A 26,761-nucleotide genomic window follows, 5' to 3' on the forward strand; every position below is an offset into this window, starting at 1 on the left:
TATTAGCAGATGGATTTCAAGCAGTGGCATGGAATATACTTGTGTGATTAGCCTTGCACTTTTGCAATCCTGCTATGATCTGAGAAGGCCATGCCCTGGTCTACCGATTAGTCTCCACAGACTGAGAGGCATGTGAAGCAGTCTCAGGAAAATGAAGAGACATATGCAGCAGACTAATGTGGTGAGGAGCCACTCCAATGATCATAGCCTCCCCAACAAACCAGTACATTTGTGAGAATCAGTTACTGTTTTATTTTTTTTAAACCACAGAATTTCATAAAAGTGTTGTAACATAATATTATTGTAGCTATAGTTAGCTGATTTTATTCATAGATGGAAAGACTCAATATTGTAAAGACGTCAATTGCCTCCAGATTAATATCTAGATTCAAAGTAATTCCAGTGAGGGTTTTAACAAGTATTTCTATTTTTCTTTTCAAAATTGAGTCTAAAGAAATTCATAAAGAAATATAAAAGCTAAGAATACTGAAGGCAATTTGAAAAAGAAAAAGAATACAGCACAGGAAGAACTACCACCAGATAATAAGACCTGTGAGAAAACTTTGCTGATTCAAAAAAGTAAACAAATAGGGATCCCTGAGTAGCTAAGTTGGTTAAGCATCTGAGTTTGGCTCTGGATGGCTCAGCTGGCTGACCTGCCTTTGGCTCAGGTCATGATCCCAGGGCCCTAGGATCAAGCCCCATGGAAAGCTCCCTGCTTCTCCGTCTTCCCCTATCTCTCCCCACTGCTCACGCACTCTCTCACTCTGTCAAATAAATAAATAAAATCTTGAAAATAAAACAGTAAAAGAATAGAAAGAAGTGACCAAAAGTCTAGAAAGGCAAGTCCAGAAATAGATCTATGTATGGACCATCACTTAATTTACGACAGGGTGTCAATAAAGTTTAGAGGGGAAATGATAAGCTTTCAACAAATAGTGCTGGGACAATTAGACACCCATATGGAACACAATTCATGTTGATTCCTATATTGCCACTTACTAAAAAAAAACAAAAAAAAAACCAAAAAACCAATAAATTCCAGATGGACTACAGATCTAAGTAGAGGATAAACCCAAACAAAAATGTTTTAGAGTAAGCAATAGGAGACATTCATAACCATTAACAAAGTTTCCTTGAGAAAACATATATTTCTTGAGCAGGAGACAAAAAGCACAAATCAAAGAACAGAATAAATTTAGTTACATTAAAATTAAGAAGTTCTGCTCAAAAAAACACAGTAATGGAGTGGAAATGCAACTCACAAAGCGTGACAAAACATTTGCAAAACATCTATCCCTTGTCTCTAGAAATTGCAAACATCCATATAAGCCAATAAGCAAAAGAAACTCAACAATGGATAAATAGCAAGACTTCAATGGATTTTATAAAAGAAGACATCTATAATGTCATACATATATGAAATGAACATACGAAAAAGTGAAAATGGCCAATAAGCACATGGAAATACCCAGCGTTAGTCATCATGAAAAGGTAAATACAAATCACAGTGAATATAGGTATGCACTCAAAAGAATGACTAAATTAGGACTAACAGTAATGAATGTTAGCAGGGATGCCAAACAATTCTGATCCCCTTAACATTGCTTTAAAAATGCAACATGGTATCCATTTTATGAACATTTGGCTGCTTCTTATAAAGATATATATATATATATATATATATATATATATATATACACACACACATACCCATAAAATGACCATACAGTTCTTCTATAAGGATATCTAGGGTATCTTAGACAAATAAACATAGGTCTCCAAATGACTTGTACAGAAAAGTCCACAGAAACTTCATTCGTAATAGCCCTAAACTGGAAAGCCCAAGTGAACATCAGTAATAAAACAGATAAGCAAACTGTAGTATACACTTAGATGATGAAACATTTCTCATCAATAAAATAAAGCAAATCACTGTTATACACAACAGCAGGAATGAATCTCAAACACATTATGCTGAGAGAAGGCAGACACAAAACGGCACATGCTGTATAATTCTGTGTGTTTGAAGTTTTAGAACAGTCAAAACTAATCCATGGTGATAAAAAGAATAGTAGTTGCCTCAGGGGCTGGTGGCACATAAGGGAATCAAACTGGAGTGAAAATATATGTCTTAAAAGGGACGGGGGCATGGATTATATGAGCATATGCCTTTGCTCATATAATGAGCAAATGAGATGCATCAAAATTCATCAAACTTAAGGTCCTTACACTTTACATAAATTATGTATCTTATTATAGATGGAGTTTTAGTTTTTAAATACTGGTGAAGTGCCAGCACTATAAGTAATATTCACTGAAACTTGGAAAAAAATTTCCTGAATGTGTATCATATTCTTGGTTTTACATTTAAGCAGTTATAAAGAGGCATGTGCTTTGAAGGAGAGCTTTCCTGTAGATGGGCAGGGAGAGAAGATTATAGGACATTGTAAATTGGTATAAGAGCAGATGCCAAAAGACAGTATCAGATTATGCTTCAGAATTTAACTCTCGGAAAATAATTAATGAGAATAGAAATATTTTAAAGCAGAAGTATAAACTAACTAATCTCTCCATATTATGTACATACTTAAACCCATGAGAAAAAAAGGAAATAATTATTTAAAATTAATTGAATACTAATTATGTTTTCCCAGGACTGGTTAGATGTCATATTTGGTATAGCTACTTAAAGGAGGGGGTTATATTATTTAAATTTAAAATACATGGATTGTACAAACTTAATTTGCAATATTAGTTGAGTTCCAATTCTTTTAGATAAATAAATGTTATTGGTATGTTTACATGGTATCACATAACCAATGAGAAGTTAAAAATTAAATTAGCCTTACCAATTGTTGAATGGTGAGTTACAGATAGAGACAGGGTTCAGAATGGGAAACTGTGGAGAAAAAGTAAGAGTAGGCAACAAGAAAGCAGTAGAACTCTGAGGAATGAGATCACCATGAGAGATAAATAAATCCTGATCTTTAAGGAATGTCTCATATTCAATTTTAAATTACTACGTATACTTTTAACTAATTTCCATGACTTCAATAAAAATCTGCCATACCAAAAAAAAGTCATATGAGCTGAGGAAAAGTATGGTGTCAAATGAGGCAGGAAATTCAAGCAAGAGAGGACCAGGAAGAACATAGACAGGGCCCACCTCCACCAAGCCCCCTTGGAAATATTACAAAAGGGTGAGTCTCCCACAGTACTTGGTATAGGCACTCAGGTATATATATTAATTGTATCAAGGAAATAGCATTACTCCTGAAAGCTGGATAACTTATGAATCTTCAGAAGGTGGAAAAGTCTTAAACAAACAAACAAACAAAAAAAAACAGCTGGAAAAATGACTCATCATTTTTACTCAAATCATTTGGCAAATAGGCTGCATATATTCTGAGGGTTTTCAACAACTTCAATTAATTTCCAAATGTCCTCAGATCATAAGTGAGTTAAAAAAATCTCGCATGATTTTCTGAATTTCTCTAGAGTGAATATTTTTAGTCCATGGGGTTAAAACTCTAATGTTTCTTTGCAGGTCACAAATGCATTACCAGTGTATGTAACCTATTTGTTATCAAAGAAGCTGGTTTCTAAAGGATTCAAACTAGCAGATTTACTTTACTCACACTAAGGGATGCCAGTCTCTAACATTCACAGGGAAGAAGGAGAATAAACAATGTCCTCTCTACTCCCAAAAGTCTCTTCAAAGAATATTTTTCTATTCCTTATTTTTTCCCATATAGTATTCAAGGTGTCAATGTTGGAATGATTTTGCTAAGTCTACAACCTTCCTTCAAAATATGTGAGCACTTTGACTAAAATCACAGCCAAAGGAAAGTTTCACCCAACATCATACTAAATATAAATATGACTAAGATCTAGAATTTTAAAACCTAAAAGATTTGTGATAATTTCTAAAGAGTTGTCATACCATAATAATTTAAAATACCTCAGTTACTTTGGAATACACTTTACATGCATGGGGTGATGAATTAATAAGACATATGTTTACACATATAAAGAATATGACATTATTTTTCAATAACTAAATTTCATCTCAAGTCCCTTTCTACTTAATAGCAGAAAATAATTTTTTGTCATTTCTGAGTTAGCACTGTCATTTCAAAGCAATTCTTAACTCTTAGTGTTTTCCTCACTTCCTCCTTTTCCCAAGGATATCATAAGTTCCCAGTGAGTGGGGCTTCTTAAGTATAGTCAAGGCATTAGGGGGAGATGTCTGTTCTTTGGTAAGTGTCTTTTCTTACGAGTACCTGAGAGATGTATGTTGTATGACTGATTCTTGGTCCTCATCACCTCTCCACACTGGTGTCTACAGAGGCATCTGAATGTTACCTGTTCTCCCAACAGAATGTTAAATGTTTTCTGCCATAACATTGTGTTACCACAACTGTGAGACACTTTACTGTCCACTGAATCTTCACTACCTCAGAAAGAATATAATGCTTCCTCAACACACTGAAGATACAGAGAATTAGCATTTTCTTCTGTCCTTTCTGCCTAAACTCACAATGTAAATATTTCTGTGTTCATGAAGGCAATAGAAATTACTGAATTCTACCACTTCCCAGGGCTCCAAAGGTCTACACTCAGATACTCAACTTAATATCTTTCTCCTTTGAAGCTAAATACAGTTAATTGGATGACAGCTCTCCCCAGTCGTTTCTTAGAAACATTTATAAGCACCTAATACTCCCAGTTCTTTTTTCAATTTTACCCTGAAGGTACATGTTCTCTCCCTTGCTTGTGCTCTTTCTCTCTGAGAAAAATCTCCATTTGTCCCAAATTTTCATCCTTAAATGGGGACTGTAATTTTGATACTAAATGTAAAGAATTCACTGACTGGTTTACTGGATCTTTCTGTGACAGCTTCTTCTTGGGTCAATAGCAGCCTCATAGTCACCAATATAAATGTGTGTGTAGAGTTAAACAAAAGAAAAAGTGTGAAAGAGACAAAAAAGAGCACATTTCACATCAGCTAATTCTTAATGATAGCCATTGAGCAATGGAACAGAATAGAGAACCCAGAAATGGACCCTCAATTCTATGGTCAATTAATTGTTGACAAAGCAAAAAAGAATGTCCAATGGAAAGAAGACAGTTTCTTCAACAAATGGTGTTGGGAAAATTGGACAGCCACATGCAGAAGAATGAAACTGGACCATTTCCTTATACCACACACAAAAATAGACTCAAAATGGATGAAAGACCTCACTGTGAGACAGGAATCCATCAAAATCCTTAAGGCGAACACAGGCAGCAACCTCTTCGACCTCAGCCACAGCAACTTCTTCCTAGAAACATCACCAAAGGAAAGTAAGGGAACATTGCAAGGGAAGCAAGGACAAAAATGAACAATTGGGACTTCATCAAGATCAAAAGCTTTTGCACAGCAAAGGAAACAGTCAACAAAACTAAAAGACAACTGACAGAATAGGAGGAGATATTTGCAAATGACATATCAGATAAAGGGCTAGTATCCAAAATCTATAAAGAACTTAGCAAACTCAACACTCAAAGAACAAATAATCCAATCAAGAAATGGGCAGAGGACATGAACAGACATTTCTGCAAAGAAGACATCCAGATGGCCAACAGACACATGAAAAAGTGCTCCACATCACTCGGCATCAGAGAAATACAAATCAAAACCACAACGAGATACCACCTCACACCAGTCAGAATGGCTAAAATGAACAAGTCAGGAAATGACAGATGCTGGCGAGGATGCAGAGAAAGGCAAACCCTCCTACACTGTTGGTGGGAATGCAAGCTGGTGCAGCCACTCTGGAAAAGAGCATGGAGTTTCCTCAAAAAGTTGAAAATAGAGCTACCGTACAACCCAGCAATGGCACTACTGGCTATTTACTCCAAACACACAAATGTAGTGATCCAAAGGTATATGTGCACCTGAATGTTTATAGCAGCAATGTCCATAATAGCCAAACTGTAGAAAGAACCTAGATGTCCATCAACAGATGAATAGAAAAAGAAGAGGTAGTATATATATATATATATACAATGGAATACTATGCAGCCATAAAACCCCCCCGGAATCTTGCCATTTGCAACAACATGGATGGAACTAGAGGGTATTACACTAAGTGAAATAAATCAATCAGAGAAAGACAATTACCATATGATCTCTCTGATATGAGGAATTTGAGAGGTAGGGTGGGGGATCATGGGGGGCAAGGAGGGAAAAAAATGAAACAAGATGGGATTGGGAGTGAGACAAACCATAAGAGACCCTAATCTCAGGAAAAAAACTGAGGGTTGCTCAGGGGTGGGTGGGAGGGATAGGGTGAATAGGTTATGGTCACTGGGGAGGGTATGTACTATGGTGAGTCCTGTGAATTATGTAAGACTGAGGATTCACAGAGCTGTACCCCTGGGGCAAATAATACATTATATGTTAACAAAAAAAAAGCCAACCTTTGATTATCTTATGAACATCTAACTTCTCTATTGATAATACTATCCCCCTACTATGTTGCCTATTATGAAGGTTAATAACTGTAGTGAGTCCTCATTCTATCTCATCTGCACAAGGATATCCCTTTAGAAATTCTTTCCTCTCTCACCTGAAAATTTTTTTCTGTGTTTCCATATTTACTATTAAAAAAAAGGTATCATTTTTCCAAAAAATAAAACTGTCTTCCTCCAGCTATCAGCCTATTTCTCTGTTCCCCTTTATAAAGGGAGTCTTGAAAACACAGCCTATACTTTATGTCTGCAATTCCTCTCCTCTCATTTCCCTCTAACCTGTTCCAGCTAGATATTTAGCTTCCACTATCTAGTTATTCTGTATTAGTTAAAAACCGATAATGACTTGTAAGAAACCCAATGATCAATTCTCTGTCTTACCCAGCATTCAGTATCATATTTTATTTTCCTTTCAAATCACTCTCTTCTCCTTGTTACACTTTTTTTGGCCTTCCAAACCCCAGAGTCCAAAATCCAGACTCTCTTGGTGTTCATGCTACTCCTCTATCTGTCTGGAGTTCTATTTACTTTCTCAACTTCTAAATATGAAGTACCTTACTTCTCAGTATTGGAACTCTTTCCACACTCATCCTCTTGGTCAGTAGTTGTTATAATCTGAGTTGTAACCCTCTCCAAAATTCGTGTTGAAGCCCTAGTACCCAATGAGATGCTATTTGGAGATAAGGCCTTTGAGTAGATAATTAGGATTAAATAAGGGCATAAGGATGGAAGCCTAATCTAATGGGATTAGTGTCCTTGTAAGAGAAGTAGAAGGCACCAAAGAGTTCTCTTATTGTCTCTGCACACACAGAGAAAAAGACCAGGGGAGGGCATAGTAAGAAGATAGATGGGAGGGCATATTAAGAAGGTGACCTACTATAAAATATAAACTTCACAAGAAATGTATGACGCTAAAAAATTGGCATTGGACTTGTAGTCTTCAGAATTTTGAGGAAATTAATTTGGGTTTTTTTAAGCCTTCCAGTCTGTGGTATTGTTATGTCAGCCCAACAGAAATACCATATGATCTAGTAATTCCACAGTTGGGTATTTACTCAAAGCGAAACAAAATACAAATTCAAAAAGATAAATGTACCCCTTTGTTTACTGTGGCATTATTTATAATAGCCAAGATATAGAAGCAACCCAAGTGTCTGTTGATAAGTGAATAGATTAAAAAAGATGTGGTGTATATCTACAATGGAATATTACTCAGCCATAAAAAAGAATGAGATCTTGCCATCTGTGACAGTATGGATGGACATAGAGGGTATTAAGATAAATAAGTGAAATAGAAAAAGACAATCTGGATATGATTTATTTTATAAGTGGAATCTATAAAACAAAGGAACAACAAATAAAAAGCAGAAACAGACCCATAAGCATAGGGAAGAAACTGATTGTTGCTAGAAGGGAGACATGTGGGAGGATGAGCAAAGTGGGTGAAAGGGAATGGGAGGTACAGGCCTCCAGTTATGGAATGAAGAAATCATGGGGATAAAAGGTAGAGCATAGGAAATACAATGAATGGTATTGCAATAGTGTTTTATGGTGACAGAGGGTAGTTACACCAGTGGTGAGCATACCAGAATGTATAGAATTGTCAAACTGCTATGTTGTACATTTAAAACGAATGTAACACTGTATGTCAACTAAATTTCAATTTAAAAGATTAATTTAAAAATAGTCCCCTCTGTTTGGGGATAATCTGAGATCCAAGGGAAAGTTCTGGTAGCTGAATGTTTAACATATTCTTTCTACAGGTAGCTACCTTCTGAATCTATCCAATTTCTTCAGAAAAAAAAAATATATATATATATGTGTGTCTTAGTAGAGGCCATGTTAATTCTGGTAAGGGCAAGGATCCAGGGCTTCCAGTTACTGTGTAGACTATGTCTTAAAATTCTTTGTGATGATCAAGAAAACCAGAAATCCTTGAGAAAGAACCACAAATCTATGAGTGAGACCTCCTTCTTAAGAGAGAAAGAAGAAAGAGAACAGAACTAATACTAAACCTATGTATTAACCTGGTCTAGATTACAGATCTATAATCCCTGGAAAGGGGGGAACGAAAGGTCTCTGCAAATATATGAGTTATATACATTTTAAGATTTGTTCAAAATGCTTTTGTTCATAAAACAAACAAAAAAAATCAGATGTCACCTTAAAAATGATACTAATAAGTCAAATGATACTTATAAATCAATACATCAACTTTCCTAAGCTGGTTTAGGTTTATACATTTATTTTTAATAAAGTTAACCTGAGTATGCAAGTTCAGTTTTTTTAGTTTTCACATATATGTGAGATCATACAGTATTTGACTTTCTTGGACTTATTTTACTTAGCCCAAAGCCCTCAAAGCCCATCCATGTTTTGCAAATGGCAGGATTTCCTTCTTTCTCATGGCCATATAATATTCCATTGTATGTATTTGCCACATCTTCTTCTTTATCCATTTGTCCATTGATGGACAGTTAGGTTGTTTCTATTTCTTGACTACTGTGAATAATGCTGCAATATGCACAGGAGCACAGATTACTCTTTGATATACTGTTTTTCTTTCCTGTGTGTGTGTGTGTGTGTGGTGGGGTGTGTGTGTGTGTGTATTTATCCAGAAGTGGAATTGCTGAATCATATGGTAGTTCTATTTTTAGTTTTTTGAGAAACTTCCATACTGTTTTCCATAGTGGCTATACTAATTTACATCCCCACCAACAGTGCACAGAAAATAGAATGACGGTTACCAGGGGCTGGAGGGATGGGGGAAATGGACAGATATTGGTCAAAGAATGCAAACATCCAGTTAGAAGATGGATAAATACTGGGGATCCAATGCAGGGCATTGTGATTATAGTTAACAATACTGTATTGTATACTTGAAAGTTCCTAGGAGAGATCTTAAATGTTTGCACCACAAAAAAGAAATGGTAATTATATGAGGTCATGGAGGTGTTAGGTAATGCTGCTCTGGTGGTGATCATATTGCAAGATGTAAGTGTGTATCAAGTCAGCGTGTTGCAAGTCTTACACTTACACAATGTTATATGCTAATTATATCCCAAAGCTGGAGAAATAAAGTTAACCTGATGCACTTAATACTGTATTATCATAATGAATCAAACTGATGCACTACTTCCAGTGGGTTAATAATTCTGAAAGTACTTTTCATAGAATGGGTAAACAAAGAGCATATTTTTACCTACTCTCCCTCTTGCCTTCTTTCTATAGGATATCTGGACCACATTTAATTCAAAACTGTCATTTATTTCCATGAGAAGTCTTTAGACAAAGGTAATAATTAAAATGCTCTTGGCTTAAACCTAGTTTTTTAATACATTGAGCTGCCTTCAGTCAATATGTGTAACTGTCTTATCTTCATCATCTGAAAAATTAAGTCCACTATATCCTAAGCAAACTGAAGTCCCCCTTTTCTTTCAACAGTGCAAGACACTTTTTCAGCATTGTTTTGTCATTACTCTAACTAGAGCTATGAAAATGCTCAACACATATTAAGATTGTTCATGATGAGTTTCAAAACCATGAATCCAATTAAATGTTGGAAGAAGTTATTTTTCTCTGTAATGGTCTTCCATTGTGCTTGGTTATTTTAATTCACTTAGAGACAAATTTATTAACCTGTCTTGAGAGAAACTGCATAATGTCTTTGATAGCAAATTGTTCCCCAGTCAAGCATTCATGGGAAGATTCCTTCCACAGCAATGAGGTTATTATTAGTGCCTTGTTTACACCAGTCCTGTAATCACGGTAACCATCTGATGGTACCACGCTTGGGCTCTGAAAATTATTCCATGATTATAAAGCCTCAGTTGCAGCAATAAGAAGGGCTAACTGTAAGCATTAGTTTTTCACTCACCTATCTGCTATTATTCAATGTGCTCACTTCTTTCAGTTTCTGATAGATACAAATATCCTCTGGCAATTTTTTTAAAAAAATTATGTATTTATTTGACAGAGATCACAAGTAGGCAGAGAGACATCAGAGAGAGTGGGGGAAGCAGGCTTCCTGCTGAGCAGAAAGCCCAAAGCAGGGCTCGATTCCAGGACCCCAAGATCATGACCTGAGCCGAAGGCATAGGCTTTAACCCACTGAGCCATCCAGGCACCCCCCTCTGGCAATTTTTATCTCTTCAGTACATTCTCTGGCAACGACCTTTCACATTTTTTAATTAGGCTAATATGTCACTCTTCTCACTGATATTTTAATGTGTGTTTTATTAAGTCCTCTTGAGCTTTCATTTCCAATGTTACTACATATGCTCTGAGAGCTGAAGATAGGAGTTTCATCTAAAGAAATTATAGTTTTAGGCATCTTTATTTATATGAACTCAAAGCCAACATTAGCTTGTACAGATTAACAGCTTTTCACACTCCATCTCAGTGAAGTTAAGGTTAACTGATTCATCTCTTGTTTATAGTTCAGTATTTGCCAAAGTTTCTGAATTTATCTGTGAATCATAGGCAAATCTGGAAGACACAAGACCATCTTCACTCTGGGAATCTCTAAGAGCATTACATTACCAAGCAAAATAGTACCAAATTAGAGTTGATAGGCATTTTAAAACCTCTCCAGACAAATATAAATCCTCCACTGATGCTGGTGATTTTAGGACTAGTAATTAAGTCCTTAGGTCCTTTCTTTTCTAAGGTGTGCCTCTGAAAGACTAGATTTATGATGAGTAGAGAGTAAATCAAAAAACTTCTTAATGAACAAGTGTTTGATTAGGTATTATATTTTGATAATTTAGGACCAAGACTAATCATACTCTTTGAGAATCTGGAAAAAAGAAAAGTAAGGTTATAAAGGCTGAGAATTTTGCATTTATAATTCCCCAAGATGTAAATATTGCCAAAAATTAACTTGGTTCTTGGTCACATTTCTCCCTCATTGGTCATAAAATACCTTCCAGTAAACAAAGTAGCTCTCTATATAGTTTTTCCAGTTCTGTGCAAATAGTCTCTTGGATAAAAATGGCCTTGGGACGCCTGGGTGGCTCAGTGGGTTAAAGCCTCTGCCTTTGGCTCAGGGCATGATCCCAGGGTCCTGGGATTGAGCCCCACATCAGGCTCTCTGCTTGGCCGGGAGCCTGCTCCCCCTCTCCCCGCCTGCCTCTCTGCCTACTTGTGATCTCTGTCTGTCAAACAAATAAATAAAATCTTTTTTTAAAAATGGCCTAGAAGTCTGGGAAATGAAAAAGTTGACAGATGGAACAAGTTTCCAGTTTCCTGGCCAAAGGAGAATGAGATATGAAGCCATTCTCTCATTAAAGGTGAAATTTAAGGCAGGCACATTAGGCTTACTCCTCCTTTGTGTGAGTTAGTACAATGCATTGAAATTAGCCTTCATGAGGCACATTATGTGGCATGTTGCATCTGTAAAATATACTGTATTGATTACAGAAGATGGCACACACAAACTTGACAAGCTCAAATTCATCGTGATGTGATCTAGGAAATGGCAGGTTTGTCTAGGTTTGAAAATAAATGCTATTATTAGCTGTTTTCAAAGATATTGATCTGTGTTCCATGTAGCAGTGACTCTCTGAGCTATTATGATGGTACCTCAAATTCAGTCTCATAAATTATTGTCCTCAGAGAGTGAACAGAGAAGAAAAATGGAAATCAAAGGAAAAAAAAGTTAAAGAACAATAAATAACTAATGTATAGACAGACTGTCCACAGAGATTATGATTAAGCACAGGGAGTGATGGCCTTTGGGAAGAGGTGACTTTGTAACAACAATATATAGAGAGAATCTGGAAGAGAAAATAAACATTTTACCATGGGAATGTCCAATCTTACCAATAAAAAATAATATCAATTTATGGCATTTGGGCAGTCTAAAATTGAGGACATTAAAAAAAGGATCGAAACGCTATAGCATTATTTTTTTCCTAATATATCTGTAAGTGAAGATGTCTGACACTTTTAACACTTCCCTGTGATGATGACCTGTTAACGAAACCAATTTAGGAGTTCAGTAAGGAGGCTTCAGGGCAGGACAAGCAAACATTCACCCTAGCTGAATTACAAGTTAATCAACAAAGCAAGAATTCAGATTTTTCAAACTGTATTTTTCAAATGGTATTTCACTTTGCCAGTATTTTGGGGGTGGGAGAGGAAGTTAATTCTCCATATAAGCATTTTTGATTATGTGAAACAGTGTTCTCCTGTACTTCAGGTCAAGTACCCTAGGAAGCACTCTTACACTGAGCTGGAAAAAGCTTACTGGGGAGTACTCTTGGGACCAACACCTATGGAAGAGAAGAGACAGAAAGGAAAGGGAGTGCAGCCTGAAAGGATATAGGGGAAAGCTGAACTCTGAGGCAATCTTAACAGAAGCTTCAGCCAAACCAATAGGAGCTTTGAAGCTAAAATGATCCTTCAGAGTGAAAAGATTGGAGTGGGCTGGGGAGGTGGGGGGCAGGACTTTACATCCTCACCCCAATCGTTTACGGGATACAGGCTGTCTTGGGAAGGAGGGCATAACTTGAATGCAGTGGATCTTCTCTGTTGCTGGCAGCACTCTTGTAGATAGGCTGGGGTAGGCAGATACAGCCTTTCTTCCAGAAGGGCATACTGGGTGACACATCAAAACATCTATCAGACCCAGAATATGAAATGTTATTAAGAAATAATTTCACTCGAGAGTAAATTTATTATATATGTTCTCTATAGGAATTTCAATCTCTTGGAGTTCTCTAAAATAATATAGTTAATGTTACTTTAGCTTGAAATGTTATTGGGAGAGAACAGTTGTAAGTATGAAATTGCAAGCAACAAACAACCCAACCTAAGTGGACTCAAAACTTAAGGAAATGTATTAGCTGGCATCACTCCATCTATAAAGAGTAGGGGTTAGGACTAACTTAACCTAAGAGCTCAACTCCATTTCTCCATTTCCCTGTGCTTACCTTGACTCTATTCTTCATAGTGGGGCAGTTGTTTTCTTGTTGTGGTTGTTTTTTTTTTTTAATCTCCATAACAGTCTTGGCTTCACAATTATTCATAAAGCCATCCCAAGGGAGATTGCCTCTTACTGAAGCTTATGGTTCATAGTAAAAGGTTTGGACTTGGGTTTTATGGGAAGCACACTGAGAGCAGTCATATTTTTTCCTTTAAACTAAAATGTATCTAAGTAAATATATTAGCCCTATAACCAGAGTCAATTCAGTATTTAGGACACAGATATGGATTTTAAGTTTCAAATGTCTACAAATATGAAGCTGATCATGTAAAACTCTTCCCTCAATTCAGATTATCAGTAACTTGTTAAACCTCAATGAAATACTATCCTAACATTTTTTTAGAAACAGAATAATAGGAAACAATTTTTCCTCATGAAATTCACTTTTAAATAAAATTGCATTCATAAAACGCTATTTTGTAGATTATAGTTCAGACTGTATTTCCATTTGTGCAATTGTACAATTACTTAACAATAGCAGCAAAACAAATGAGAAAATCCATACTTTAGAATAAAACAAAGATTCATCTGATTGTGAACCAAAAGGGGCTTGTTTAAATAGCAGTAACAATACTTTGCTTAAACCATCTATAAATTAAATAAAATAGAAACAACCACTAACAAGATTTATATTTATATAATGTGCATTTATTAAAAAACTATTTAAGAAGTATAATCCTATCACATTTCCATTTCAACTGCAGTATAATAACTTAAATAATAGCAATAAAACTAAAACAGAAAAGGTTCTACATTAATTTTTTTTTTAGATTTTATTTATTCTTTTGAGAGAGACAGAGAGAACAAGCAGGGGGAGAGGCAGAGGAAGAGGGAGAAGCAGACTCCTGCTGAGCTGGGAGCCCAATGTGGGGCTTGATCCCAGAACCTGGAGATTGGGACCTGAGCCAAAGGCACACACTTAACCACCTGAGCCACCCAGGTGCCCCCTACATTATTTTAGAAGACAAATTTTGCTGTGTATCTGGATTATCTTAATGTATTTTTTAATAAAATTGCTGTAAATACAGAAAATGCAAATAGAATTAAATGAAAGTAATTGAATCATATGCTTTCCAATGAAATTATCTACAGTTATAAAAATTATCTTATGGATGATAATTCTATAAATATTCTGTTTCAGCAAATGGCACTTTACAGATAGCATTAAGTGCAAAGAGGGAAAAAATAAAAATATGAAGAATAAAAAAAGTATCTTGCTATGGTTCTGGAAGTAGAGTCATTAGAAGGAACAGTAAATGTGGAGAGTGGCTCATGTCTGTTTGCAAATTATGTGGTCACCAGACTGAGTTCAGTGGTTGGTGCAGTGATATTTCTTCTTACCAATGAGAATATAATAAGCTAGAGAAATCCCTTGGAAGAGAGGATTCTGGGGAAGATTTGCCCTTGCTTTCTATAAGAGGGGCAAGGACAGGTACACAGAGGGGTCTCTGTAACATGTACGTTTTAAGTAGAGTATTGCAGGAAGCACCAGCATCTAGGCCATTCTGGCAAGACAAGTGAACTAAAAGGAGGTCCAAAGGGTCTTCCAGTACAAGAAGAATCAGGACAAGCTGTCTTGATGCATCAGAATGGAACTGGCTTCCTTCTCCTAGGGTCATGACTCATTGGGTGTCATCTGTTCTATATACTCCTTCTATGTCTGTATCTATAAATACTGGTTGCTTATGCCATCACAGCCTGATATCCCTCCTCTTGGGGGAATTTTTGTCAGAGGGTTGGTTCCTGGTGATCCTCACAAGACCTCTCTGCCAAATGGCACACTGGGAATATCTGGAACATAACTTGGACGTATACTTTGAATTGTTTTCATTTTAATTTTTCCTCAGTTAAGGTTTACCTTAAATTTGCTTTTTTCCCCCGAAGTTATTAAGTTTTCTCTTAACCATGAACACTATCAACCTGATACTGTGAGCTTATTTCTCACAGAAAACAAGCTATCATTAATAATTACCAGTGATTATTTTTAACTTTTCAAGGAAATCATAGACTTATATTTTATAGGTGCCTAACTTTTTACATGTTTGGCTGATCCACTCAATTTCTTTGGAAATTTTCTCTTCTTTTTGTGGCAAATTTCCTTTAAGCTTTGGTGAAAATTCTTTTCTTTCTTTCAATGCACTTCAGAAAGAAATGAGTGTATTCCTTAGAAATTTTACCTCTCACTTTGTTTTTCTTCTGATTGCAGTGGAGTTTTCTCATTTTGTAGAATTTTAGTATCTCAAATTGTGATGATTATACTATCTTTCAGCTAAGTTAGTGTACATTTGGTCTCTCTCTTTTTTTTTTTTTTTTTTTAAGAATTGTTAAGAGTTTCCTACTGCTGCTATAACAAATGGCCACAGACCTAAAGGTCTAAACAACACAAATTTCTTCTTTCCTTGTGGTCTGGACATCAGAGGTCCCAAATCAGTTTAGGCTAATACCTATCTAATATCTGTCAGCAAGGTTGTGTGCTTTCTGGAGGCCCTAAGAGAGAATTCACTTCTTATTTTTTCCAACTTTTAGAGTTTGCCCACAGTCCTTGACTTGTGGCCACATCACTAACTTCTGTTGTCACCTTTTCTTCTTTGATTCTGAGCCTCTTGCCTCCTCTCTTGTGATTACATTGGTCCCATCTGGATAATCCAAAATGATCTCTTTGTCTCAAATTCCTCATCTTAATCACATCTTCAAAGTTCCTTTTGTCATATAAAATAACATATTCCGAAATTCCAAGGATGGCGATACAGACCTCTTTAAGAGGCCATAATTCAACGTACCACAGTATTTTACTCCACCTCATCCACTGGTTACTTCAAAATATCTTCTAAGAAGTGTTTGTGTTTTGATGTATTTGTTGCTTGGGATTCCATGTTACCACCATCCAGGATGTCTTCTCCAAGAACAACAAGTGTTCACTCAGAGACTTGATCTGGCTCTTTTAGAACTTGTTGCATACCGTTTTAAGTTCACTCACTCTTATTTTCCACCTTCTTCTTGTGAAAGCAGTCTTAGCCTTCCCTGAAGATCAGTTTTCATCAAGTCTTTTTTGGATGAAGTCTAAGCTGTTCATGATTCTGAAGTATTTTGAAGACTATTTTTATTATAGCTGCTTGAAATGGGAAGTGTTTTGATGCAGCTTATAAAGAAATCTATTTCTTGTTGGGTTTACTACCAGCAAAACTTGTTGTAATAATTTAGATTTCTCTTCTTTCAGTCCTTTTTCTAAAAGTCTCTATTTCAAGTCCAGGTAAAGAGATTTCCAGGTCTTTATGGCTCCTGGTTTTTGTATTCCTGATAATATCTTCTCAAGTTTAGCTTCCATTAAGATTGATTCTGGGTATCAAAATAATTTGATAGGAGTTGAAGCATCTTGAAGATAATGGTGGTTTTCTATCAAAAGGGCAGAAATTCCAGTGGCCAGTTGTCTTTAACTCTATCAAGTAAAATTCTAATGCTTAAAATTTTTACATTTTGCTGGAACTAAAAACATCATCATCTCCTACAACAATACATGAGGATCTGGGCCTGGTCTAAGATCCATTGTCAGCACTGCCACTCTTTGACTCATTGTCTTTAAGACCAAAGTGACCCAGAACACCCCAGCCACCAACCAGCTCCTCATGACCCCAAAGACCCAGATGATTTCTACCATGTTGCCAGGACCCCTGCAACTATAACTGGCAGAGAACCCTGTGGGTATTCCTCCCTGAACCACACCAGTGCCTAAAATCAGGGAAGAACTCCACAGAGTTGGGGGTATGAAGGAGACAATTGCAGAAGAAAACCTTTCTCACATGGTGACAAATAAAGATAATATCACATGGCCCTAGGGCACTCAGAAGTAGAGACAATAGACTAGGCTTCTGGCTACTCCAGCCTGGCTTGTTGCTCCCAAAATTCAAGTGATCAATGTCTTGTTGTGCCTGTTACTAATTTAGGAGTCATTAGTTAGAAAACTCCATAACTGAAGAATTGCAGGTCCCCAACTCTCATGAATGTTCCCTATTCTCTCTCTCTCTTTTTTTGTTATTAAATAAACTTTTATTTTTTTTCCTCTCATACATTTTTATTTTAAAAATTTCTCAATGAATCATAGAACACTACATCAAAAACTAATGATGTGGGGAGAAGTCAAGATGGCAGAGAAGTAGCAGGCTGAGATGACATCAGGAAGCAGGAGATCAGCTAGATAGCTTATCAAAGCATTGAGAACACCTATAAATCCAACAGGAGGTCAAAGAAAAGAAGAGCAACCATTCTAGAAACAGAAAATTGACCACTTTCTGAAAGGTAGGACTGGTGGAGAAGTGAATCCAAAGTGATGGGAAGATAGACCAGGGGTGGGGGAGGGGCAGGGCTGGCTCCTGGCAAGCACCAGAGCAACGCAGCACAAAATCAGAACTTTAAAAAGTCTGTTCCACTGAGGAACATCACTCCAGAGGCTAAGCCGGGGTGAAGCCCATGCAAGGACAGCGTGGCCTCAGGTCCCATGGGGTCACAGAAGGAGCAAGGCTGTCTGAGTGTCAAAGAGCTCACAGGTATTAGAGTGGGGAAGCTGGCTACAGAGATGGAGCTGAGGAGTAAGCTCTCAACTCAGGGTAAACTTAAATTGTGATTCATGGCATAGACCTCTGCTCTGTGAGCAGGGACCCCACAAGATCTGCGGAGACCCCCTTGAAGAGCTCAGGGATCTGCGGGGTTTGGAGACTCCAGGTGGGGTTGTGTGCCAGAGACAGAGAAGTTTGGTCACAGGCTGGATGAGCTTAGAGTGCAGCTGGAGGCCAGGGAGATGGGAGTGATTGAGCGCTTTTCTCCAAGGGCACACTGAGGAGTGGGGCCCTGAGCTCTCGGCTCCTCTGGGCTGGAGATTGGGAGGCCACCATTTTCATTGGTGGCCTCTACAGAAAGCGTTCAGGGAACAAAAGCTCCCAAAAGCGAACCCAAGCAGATTACTTAGCCTGGCCCCTGGTAAGAGCAGTGCAATTCCACCTTGGGCAAAGACACTTGAGAATCACTACAACAGGCCCCTCCCCAGAAGATCAACAAGAAATCCAGCCAAGACCAAGTTTACTTACCAAGTAGAACAGCGGAATTGCAGAGGAGGAGAAAGCAAAGCATGGAATTCATGGCTTTCTCCCCATTATTCTTTAGTCTTGCAAAGTTAATTAATTTTGTTAATTTTATTTTTTTCTTCTGCTAAACTTTTTTTTAACTTTTACCCTTTCCTCTTTTAACATTTTTTAACTAGTTTATCTTAACAGTACCTTTCATTAAAAAAAAATCTTTTTTGAACCTTCATTATTATAGTCATATTTTATCTTTCATTGTATCTAACATTATTTTTTATATACACATAGGGTTTTTTCTTCTAAAAAAATTGGGGTACAACTTCTAATAGATCAAAATACACCCTAAATCTAGCACAGGGCTTTGTTCTAGTCTCCAGCCTGAGCAAATTCTCTCCACTTTCTCTTTCTTTATTCTCCCAACCAACTTATCTTATCACCTCCTTTTTTTAGAAATTACAAAAAAAATTCATTTTTATAGTCATATTCCATCCCTTCATTGTGTTTACCCTTATATATATTTTTCATTCTTTAAAATTTTGGGAGTTAGTTTCTTCTGACTCCCCATATTAAGTGGGTGACCCTGTTCTAGTCACCAGTCTAATATATATACTTTCTTTTTTATATTTTTTCTTTATTTGTTTTCTTTAATTTTTTTTTCTGAACTTCTTTTTACTCCCTTTCTTCCCCCCATGATTTGGGGTCTCTTCTGATTTGGTTAAAGCACATTTTCCTGGGGTCTTTGCCACCCTTTTGGTATTTTATTCACTCCTTTATATATTCTTATCTGGATAAAATGACAAGGCGGAAAAACTCACCACAAAAAAAAAAAGAACAAGAGGCAGTACCAAAGGCTAGGGACCTAATCAATATGGACATTGGTAAAATGTCAGATCTAGAGTTCAGAATGATGATTCTCAAGGTACTAGCTGGGCTTGAAAAAGGCATGGAAGATATTAGAGAAACCCTGTCTGGGGAAATAAAAGAACTAAAATCTAACCAAGTTGAAATTAAAAAAAAAAAAGCTATTAATGAGGTACAATAAAAAATGGAGGCTCTTACTGCTAGGATAAATGAAGCAGAAGAGAGAATTAGTGATATAGAAGACCAAATGACAGAAAATAAAGAAGCTGAGCAAAAGAGAGACAAACAACTACTGGATCATGAAGGGAGAATTCGAGAGATAAGTGATACCATAAGATGAAACATTAAAATAATTGGGATTCCAGAAGAAGAAGAAAGAGAGAGAGGAGCAGAAGGTATATTGGAGAGAATTTTGTAGAGAATTTCCCTAATATGGCAAAAGGAACAAGCATCAAAATCCAGGAGGCACAGAGAACTCCCCTCAAAATCAATAAGAATAGGTCCACACCCTGTCATCTAATAGTAAAATTTACAAATCTTAGCAACAAAGAGAAAATCTTGAAAGCAACCCAGGACAAGAAGTCTATAACATACAATGGTAAAAATATTAGATTGGCAGCAGACTTATCCACAAAGACCTGGCAGGCCAGAAAGAACTGGCATGATAAATTCAGAGCACTAAATGAGAAAAACATGCAGCCAAGAATACTATATCCAGCTAGGCTATCATTGAAAATAGAAGGAGAGATAAAAAGCTACCAGGATAAATGAAAACTAAAAGAACTTGTAAATACCAAACCAGCTCTACAGGAAATATTGAAAGGTGTCCTCTAAGCAAAGAGAGAGCCTAAAATAGTAGATCAGAAAGGAACAGAAACAATATATAGTAATAGTAACCTTACCGGCAATACAATGGCACTAAATTCATATCTCTCAATAGTTACCCTGAATGTAAATGGGCTAAATGCCCCAATCAAAAGATACAGGGTATCAGAATGGACGAAAAATCAAAACCCATCAATATGCTGTCTACAAGAAACTTTTTGGGTCATTTTAGACCCAAAGACACCTCCAGATTTAAAGTGAGGAGGTGGAAAACAATTTACCATGCTAATGGACATCAAAAGAAAGCTGGATGGCAATCCTTATATCAGATCAATTAGATTTAAGCCAAAGACTATAATAAAAGATGAGGAAGGACACTATATCATACTCAAAGGGTCTGTCCAACAAGAAGATCTAACAATTTTAAATATCTATGCCCCTAACATGGGAACAGCCAACTATATAAACCAATGAATAACAAAATCAAAAAAACACATTGACAATAATACAATAATAGTACGGGGACTTTGACACTCTCCTCACTGAAATGGACAGATCATCTAAGCAAAAGATCAACAAGGAAATAAAGGCCTTAAATGACACACTGGACCAGATGGACATCACAGATATATTCAGAACATTCCATCCCAAAGCAACAGAATACACATTCTTCTCTAGTGCACATGGAACATTCTCCAGAATAGATCACATCCTTGGTCATAAATCAGGTCTCAACTGGTATCAAAAGATTGGGATCACTCCCTGCATGTTTTCAGACGACAATGCTCTGAAGCTAGAACTCAATCACAAGAGGAAATTTGGAAAGAACCCAAATACATGGAGACTAAACAGCATCCTTCTAAAGAATGAATGGGTCAACCAGGAAATTAAAGAAGAATTGAAAAAAATCATGGAAACAAATGATAATGAAAACACAAAGGTTCAAAATCTGTGGGACACAACAAAGGCAAGCCTTTCTCAAGAAACGAGAAAGGTCTCAGGTATGCAACCTAACCCTACACCTAAAGGAGCTGAAGAAAGAACAAGAAAGAAAGCCTAAACCCAGCAGGAGAAGAGAAATAATAAAGATCAGAGCAGAAATCAATGAAATAGAAACAAACAAACAAACAAAAAAACCAACAGAACAAATCAATGAAACTAGGAGCTGGTTCTTTGAAAGAATTAATAAGACTGATAAACCCCTGGCCAGACTTATCAAAAAGAAAAGAGAAAGGACCCAAATAAATAAAATCATGAATGAAAGAGGAGAGATCACAACCAACACAAAAGAAATACAAACAATTATAAGAACATATTATGAGCAACACTACGCCAGCAAATTTGACAATCTAGAAGAAATGGATTGATTCCTAAAGACATATAAACTACCACAACTGAACCAGGAAGAAATAGAAAACCTGAACTGACCCATAACCAGTAAGGAGATTGAAACAGTCATCAAAAATCTCCCAACAAACAAGAGCCCAGGGGCTGACAGTTTCCCAGGGGAACTCTACCAAACATTTATTTATTTATTTATTTATTTTATTATTTTTAAAAAGATTTTATTTTTATTTATTTGACAGACAGAGATCACAAGTAGGCAGACAAGCAGGCAGAGAGAAAGGAGGAAGCAGGCTCCCTGCTGAGCAGAGAGCCTGATATGGGGGATCATGATCTGAGCCTAAGGCAGAGGCTTTAACCCACTGAGCCACCCAGGCACCCCTCTACCAAATATTTAAAGAAGAATTAATTCCTATTCTCCTGAGACTGTTCCTACACATACAAATGGGAGGAAAACTTCCAAACTCATTTTATGAGGCCAGCATTACCTTGATCCCAAAACCAGACAAGGATCTCATCAAAAAAGAGAACTACAGACCAATACCCTTGAGGAACACAGATGCTAAAATTTTCACCAAAATACTAGCCAATAGGGTCCAACAGTACATTAAAAGGATTATTCACCATGACCAAATGGGATTTGATCTAGGACTGCAAGGTTGGTTCAACATCCACAAATCAATCAATGTAATACAATACATTAATAAAAGAAAAAACAAGAACCATATGATACTCTCAATAGATGCTGAAAAAGTATTTGACAAAGTACAGCATCCATTTCTGAACAAAACTCTTCAAAGTGTAGGGATAGAGGGCACATACCTCAATATCATCAAAGCCATCTATGAAAAACCCACAGTAAATATCATTCTCAATGGAGAAAAACTGAGAGCTTTTCCGCTAAGGTCAGGAACATGGCACAGATGTCCATCATCACCACTGCTATTCAATATAATACTAGAAGTCCTAGCCTCAGCAATCAGACAACAAAAGGAAATTAAAAGCATCCAAATCAGCAATGAAGAAGTCAAACAATCACTCTTCGCAGATGATATGATACTGTATGTGGAAAACCCAAAAGACTCCACTCCAAATCTGCTTGAACTTGTACAAGAATTCAATAAAGTGTCAGGATATAAAATCAATGCACAGAAATCAGTTGCATTTCTTTACACCAACAAGACAGAAGAAAGAGAAATTAAGGAGTCAATCCCATTTACAATTGCACCCAAAACCACAAGATACCTAGGAATAAACCTAACCAAAGAGGCAAAGAATCTGTACTCAGAAAACTATAAAGTACTCATAAAAGAAATTGTGGAAGACACAAAGAAATGGAAAAATGTTCCATGCTCATGGATTGAAAGAACAAATATTGTGAAGACGTCTGTGCTACCTAAAGCAATCTACACATTTAATGCTATCCTGATCAAAGTACCATCAACTTTTTTCAAAGAAATGGAACAAATAATCCTAAAATTTGTATGGAACCAGAAAAGACTTAAATAGCTGGAGGAATGTTGAAAAAGAAAGCCAAAGTTGGTGGCATCACAATTCCAGACTTCAAGCTCTACTACAAAATTATAATCACCAAGACAGTATGGTACTGGCACAAAAACAGACACATAGATCAATGGAACAGAATAGAGAGTCCAGAAATAGACCCTCAACTCTATGGTCAACTAATCTTTGACAAAGCAAGAAAGAATGTCCAATGAAATAAAGACAGTCTCTTCAACAAATGGTGTTGGGAAAATTGGACAGCCACATGCAGAAAAATGAAACTGGACCATTTACTTATACCACACATGAAAATAGACTCAAAATGAATGAAGGACCTCAATGTGAGAAAGGAATCCATCAAAATCCTTGAGGAGAACACAGGCAGCAACCTCTTTGACCTCAGCCACAGCAACTTCTTCCTAGGAACATCACCAAAGGCAAGGGAGGCAAGGGCAAAAATGAACTATTGGGACTTCATCAAGATCAAAAGCTTTTGCACAACAAAGGAAACAGTTAAGAGAAACAAAAGACAACTGACAGAATGAGAGAAGATATTCACAAAAATGACATATCAGATAAAGGGCTAGTATCCAAAATCTATAAAGAACTTAGCAAACTCAACACCCAAAGAACAAATAATCCAATCAAGAAAAGGGCAGAGGACATGAACAGACATTTCTGCAAGGAAGACATCCAGGTGGCCAACAGACACATGAAAAAGTGCTCCACATCACTCGGCATCAGGGAAATACAAATCAAAACCACAATGAGATACCACCTCACACCAATCAGAATGGCTAAAATTAACAAGTCAGGAAATGACAGATGCTGGCGAGGATGCAGAGAAAGGCGAACCCTCCTACACTGTTGGTGGGAATGCAAGCTGGTGCAACCACTCTGGAAAACAGCATGGAGGTTCCTCAAAAAGTTGAAAGTAGAGCTATCCTATGACCCAGCAATTGCACTACTGGGTATTTACCCTAAAGATACAAACATAGTGATCCGAAGGTGCATGTGCACCTGAATGTTTATAGCAGCCATGTCAACAATAGCCAAACTATGGAAAGAACCTAGATGTCCATCAATAGATGAATGGATAAAGAAGAGGTGATATATATATACAATGGAATACTATGCAGCCATCAAAAGAAATGAAATCTTGCCATTTGCAATGACGTGGATGGAACTAGAGGGTTTTATGCTTAGTGAAATAAGTCAATTGAAGAAAGACAACTATTACATGATATCTCTGATCTGAGGAAGTGGGGATGCAACATGGGGGGCTTGGGGGATAGGAAAAGAATAAATGAAACAAGATGGGATCGGGAGGGAGACAGACCATAAGAGACTCTTTTTTTTTAAGATTTTTTAAAATTTATTTGACAGACAGAGATCACAAGTAGGCAGAGAAGCAGGCAGAGAGAGAGCCAGGGAAACAGGCTCCCCAGTGAGCAGAGAGTTCCATGCGGGGCTCGATCCCAGGACTCTTGGATCATGACCTGAGCCGAAGACAGAGGCTTCAACCCACTGAGCTACCCAGGCGCCCCCATATGACACTCTTAATGCCACAAAACAAACTGAAGTTTGCCGGGGGCTTAGGGGGTAGGGAGAGGGTGGTAGGGCTATGGACATTGGGGAGGGTATGTGCTATGGTGAGTGCTGTGAAGTGTGTAAACCTGGCAATTCACAGACCTGTACCCCTGGGGCTAATAATACATTATATGTTTATAAAAAAATTTAAAAATTATTTTAAAAAAACTAAAGATGTACTATATGGTGACTAACATAACATAATAAAAAATTTCTCCATGTATTAAACTTTGATTCTGTGACCTGCAATCTCATCCCACCCACAAAACCTATAGAAAACTTGCAGCTCTCAGTGCCCCTCCTTGATTTGTGTTTTTTCTATCTTACATGTGCATAGGGAGGGGCACAGCATGGGAGGTGTCCTAAAATATTTCAGAAATGTTGTGCTACAGCAGGCCTTTATCAGCTGGTGAGAGCTCATCATGTTTATCTTCTCCATTCTCCATGGTGAACCTCCTTGTCTTGAAATCATGGTGGGAGTATTTATACCACAGATTATCAACAGGTATTGTAAATTAAGGTGCTTTTTAAAAATTTGTATTTTGTCTTTTCTGGAGAGCCAGTTTGGGTAATCACTTTCAAGCACATCACTCTAAATCTCAGCTATGCTCTTTATCTATCCTCAGGTTTATGCTAACCACTCTCATGTCTGCTCTATTCACCATGGTTACCCCAAGGCAGGCCCACTGGCATTTCCTTTCACATCTCTTATAATCTGACTTACATGCATACCCAAGAGAAACTGAGTAATACTCCCCCTTACCCACTTTCTACCTGAACATACCCTATACCCATTCTTATTCAGCTCAAGTTCTCCCAAAATGGCATATCCCTCACCACTGCCATGAGTCTGTATCCAACAGATTTCAAAACAAAACAAAAGAACTCTTGCTTTTAGCTGTATTTTTTTTTTTTTTGCTTTTAGCTGTATTTTTCTAGAGTTTCTATTTTCTGTTTTTCAATACTGCATTTAATCCAGGTGGTGGCAGAGTAAAATTAATCTCCTTCTCCCTCCTGTGTCCTTTCCTTTACTCTATATTAACTCCAGACTCTCCCTTCCAGGGCAGAGGCCATGGCAACCTTCAACTTCCTCTGATTTGGGTTACTCTAAATTGTGTCTTGACTTTCTTTGCCTCTCCTATTTGGCATATGTATGATCCTAATATGAAGAGTCAACGAGTTCTAATCTTAACATATTAAGAGAGTTTTTTAGATTTGGAAAACAAACAAACAAACAAGAAAACATGTTCTACATTAAAGGGAGTAAGCTTTGAGACTGAGAGCTGATCTATGACTCCTTTTTCCTAAACATTATCTACCCGTTCCTTTCCTGAAGTGAGAAATTTTGTAGTTTAGCCTTAACGGTGAAAGAGCTGAAGAGAAATATAGTTTATAGAAAAATTAAAAACATATAGGCTAAATATTTTTAAAAATGTTATTTATGTTGTAGTTTCAGTATTCCTGTTGAGAAAAAAAGAATAAAAAAACACTCTACCTCAAGAAAATACCAGAAATGTATATGAATTTTATACATTTTGACTTTTTAAGAACATATCACTTATTTACATATTCCTATGGCTCCTGTTAAATATAAAAGTATAAAATGAGTCCTGAATGTCCTAGAAATGTCAAAAAGTAAAATAATGAAGGTTTAGGTAAAGAAGTACCCACTTAACAAGGTAACCCCTGTGAAAATGTGCTATGGAAAATATCTTATCCACTAAAATAACTAGCAAATATGTTGCAAATACTAATGACTGTGGGTATATTTTTTAACATACTGTGCTTAATGTCATGTGCTAAATACCCCAGACCCAAATGACTAAATCCTGTTCTTTAGCTTATGACTACAGAGTGTAAATAAAAGTGAAACTGCACTGAGTTGTCATATGAGGATTATTGCATTTGAAATAGTCATACTTCTCCCTACACATTTCCATCCTGGCCAATCACTGACAGGAATTTGAGAATATATTTTTGCTCTAAAAAAACTTTTTTGCTCTAAAAAAACTTTTTTGCTCTAATACTCAGCTTCTGCAGTGACTTCAAAATGATCTTT

Source organism: Lontra canadensis, unplaced genomic scaffold, assembly GCF_010015895.1.
Source record: "Lontra canadensis isolate GAN:19392208 unplaced genomic scaffold, GSC_riverotter_1.0 scaffold80, whole genome shotgun sequence".
Classification (NCBI taxonomy): Eukaryota; Metazoa; Chordata; class Mammalia; order Carnivora; family Mustelidae; genus Lontra; species Lontra canadensis.